Here is a 4,064-nt window from a genome sequence, read left to right on the forward strand (position 1 = left end):
ACAAATTCAGCCTTACATGGATTAAACTTGTTTAGTCTTAGTTTCTTGTCACCTTGGTAGCACAAGGCCAACCAATGCTTCCAAGTTGAACTCTGATAACTCACATGCAAATTCAACTTATTTGAACTAGGTACAGAAATAAGAATTATGTCAACACGATAGGTTGCAAACCTTAAGTCGTGTGCTAGTGATAAATTACAGGTTTCATTCTTGATTAAATCTTGAAACTCTTTCAGGATCTTTAAGGCTCCCACTGTCCCCTTGAGATATAAGTTTCCCCAGTCAAGAACCATTCCTTGACAAAACAAATATTCAAGGGATAGTGCGGATTCTTATCAAGACTAACACTTCACACAATTGGTCTTAGTTGGTCTTTGTCTCATCCAAGACATCACAACTTACCAATCTCAAATGTACAAGAGTAGAAAACATTTTATTCTTACATTTGACTAGTGTTAACAAATCTTCCTTTATGTCACTCAAGGTTACAATCTTGGAGTATGACTCTAAGAATTGTTTTGGAACGAAGTATGACTCATCTTCTTGATTTTAACCAATCCAACAATTCATGACCTCTCTTCTTAGCCATAACAATGCACTAAGACATCCTTAGAGTATGAATTTGTGATATGGTTTCATAATCATTAAGATGATCATGAAATACGATACTAAAGTACTCTCCCATCCTTTCAGATTTGAGAAACTTTTATCTTTCTGCCTAATTTAATTCTTCTCATTTGTTTTGTCATACATTGTAACCTTTCCAATGTTACAGAATTATACTTAACCTCATAAGTATAATCATATTTACTAATCTTTAGTAAATCATGACAAATCAATCTTTGTGGTGGACCTTGACCAGCGCACACCCAGTGTACCTAATTCCTTAGTCCTTCAATTGACTCACATATACATGTGATCAAAGAATTAGTCTTAATTTTCAAAGATGAAAATTCTCATTCATCATACAATACAACTTGTATGATTCCAAGTTTCTGTCCAATTGAAACTTGGGTGATGAAAAACTTTCTTCATTTGGTAAATTCAGACACTACCACAAATGAAGAAATCAAATCCACTTCCCAATATTGCTATTACTGGAAACATATAAGCAACAATTTTCCACAGATGCCATTGTAAGGATATTTTTAAAATAAATAAAATTAAAACCCTTTTTTTTTCTTTTATTTTTAAACTTGCGGAAAAAACTTATCCTTGCAATCCTCATGAAAAACCTTGTTGTTATCTATTCATAAGCAATATATTATAACTCTTAAGCAACAGCTCAAAATTCTGATTACCGAACCATGCGATCGAAACCCATCTTTGCAATCAGAATCAACATATACTTACTTTAAGCTTCGTATCTTTTCTTTGATTCTTACAAACATAAGCATGTGACCCATTCACATTATGTAATAAGAATCTCCAAATAGAAACTTAATAGAGTTAGTCAGTGAACTTTACCCGAAGTAGAGTCAAACTTTTTGACTTGATCAATCTTATCATCTTTCAGGTAAATATGGCAGCTTCGCAATCAGTGTCCCTTCCTTTGGCAACAAAACACATGGACCCTTTGGTAATGGCACAGGAGACTATCTCAGACTTAACCTTTCTCTTTACCATTTGGTCAACCGAGTTGACTATAGCCGATCCCTTTCCATTGGGAAGAGAAATCTTTTTCTAGATATCCAATGCTACCATTGTCAATGTCCATTTAAGACTTGGGAAGTTGTTCTTTTAATCAAATTTGCTTTACTAGTGTTCCAAATCATTGCTGATTCCGCAGCACCAAGCAAATAGATAAGATCATTAAGGGTCATGTCATAGTCTATCTCATAATAGTCCCAAAGGGACTCACTATGTTACCAAGAAAGTGATTGAACATCCAACTTTCACAAGACTTTGACACCCAACTCTCCCGGCTTGTGCTTTTCTTGTTCTCTTGTCTTAGTTAGGAATATGTTACTTTATCTCCAAGATGTGAGCACACATAGACTATGCTTGCCAATAGGGATTGAGTGACTTTAAACTTTTCAAGAACTTGTGGGTGAGGGAGAATAATTGGAGGAGGTGGAGGAAGTGAAGCATGATGTTGAGGGACACCATCTTCAAGAGATTTGGGAAGATCATAGTTGTCTGAACCAGACATCTATAATGGGAGAAAATCAAGTTAGTTGATTCAAAGTCCTTAATATAACACCCAATATGAAATATTAAGGCTAGGACCCATCACAATATTTTATAATTTGGAAAAGGGATGCCGTAATCCAAGCTATAAAATATTTGAAGATAGGCGAATGACGATTCACCAATTTCCATGAAAAACGAAATAATTTATTAGGTTTTAATTGGATTTGAAATTCATAGATCTTTTGAGATTCATTGAAATTTTCAATGGCATGTTTCAATCTCGAGTGTGCCCTCTCAAATTTTGTGACTGGGATGCCGAGGATCACAAAACAAGGTGTGAATAACCATACCAATTCACTTGGTACCCTTAATATTATCACCCAATCAATGTTCCGGTTAACCATACACGCTCCATTGATCTATGACAAACAGTAAGTCACCCTTCGTGATCCTTACTAGTCCAAGCTAGTGTGCCGGTTAACCACACACGCTCCACCAACGACTTGGTAAGGTACAAAGTGTGAATTCCATGGGCTAGCACCAAATTCACATTTTTCCTAAAGTAACTAAGATTGGGAATTAAATAAATAAAAAAATATTTAGTTACTTTATAATAATCATTATACTTTTAATGAGAATTTAAAGTCATTGTCCTACCCGTTCGGCTAACGACCCTCCACCGATCAAGCAAGCGGTGGGTGAGAGTGGACACCCATTAAGTTGCCATTTTATAGGCAACAACCTTATACCCACCTTATAGACCAGCTTCGTGAATGAGGCCTACTAACGGTAAAACGACTTGTTCTTATACATATATATATATATATATATATATATATATATATATATATATATATATATATATATAATAATTAACCATTAATGTTATAATAGTATAAGCGTAGAATTTTAACTTTTAAAACTTCTAGGGTATGGAATTAAAGTTTGTGTGAGACTTTACAAATTCCAAAACTTGAGGGCAAGTTTTGAACAATTCATAAACTTTTGGATATTCATAACTTATGAGTTTTAATTAAGTGTTTTAAAGCTTTTAATGAAGAGTCTCTTGGAAATCCATAACTTGAGGACAAGTTATGGAGTCCATAAAACATTTATGGGAAAAACTCTTCAAGAAAATGTAACCTACAACTTCTTAAAAAAACATTTAAAAGAAAACCTCTTGGAATTCCATAACTTGAGGACAAATTAAGAATTCCATTAAAACACATTAAGATCAAGAATTAGCTAACAAACAATTTGCAAATAATTCCTATGATCTAACAAAACTCATATGAACATGAACATCCACAATAACAATTTCAAGAATCATATGAACACATATAAAATTGAAATTTTGATTATAACTTTGAAATTGGTCCACCATCATCATTACCACATCAAAAACAGGTTTTATGAGTCCAAAACAGTTTAAGGTAATGATTCTAGACCAATTCCAGCACCAAAACTCGAAGATATGCTGTCTGGGGGTCCAACTCGTCGAGTGCATGAACCAACTCGCCGAGTTGGATGAGTTTTGCCTCGGACTCGTCGAGTCCCTTCATGGACTCGGCGAGTCAGCTGTGCAGACACCATAAAATCTTCGATTTTCAGCAATTTGCATCAAGTATTCAAACAAGCAAGCCTAGGCTCTGATACCACTGTTGGGTTTTGAGCAATCTAACACTTCCTAAGTGTGCATGCAACCCTAATAAACCTTGGATCTATGTTTGCCTAAATACATGCAAAATAATAATTTTCCAAGGTTCATAACCTATCTAACATGGCATGGGGGTACTTTTAAACATAAAAGAATTAGATGAGATTACATACCTTTTGATGATGAGTTTGATTCCTAAGGAGTTTGAGGGCCAAGCACCAATAGTGTGAATGCCTCAAATGGAATCACAAATCACCACAAACTCTTGGAAAAC

Source organism: Lactuca serriola, chromosome 5, assembly GCF_051521515.1.
Source record: "Lactuca serriola cultivar US96UC23 chromosome 5, Lser_US96UC23_V15, whole genome shotgun sequence".
NCBI classification, from domain to species: Eukaryota; Viridiplantae; Streptophyta; class Magnoliopsida; order Asterales; family Asteraceae; genus Lactuca; species Lactuca serriola.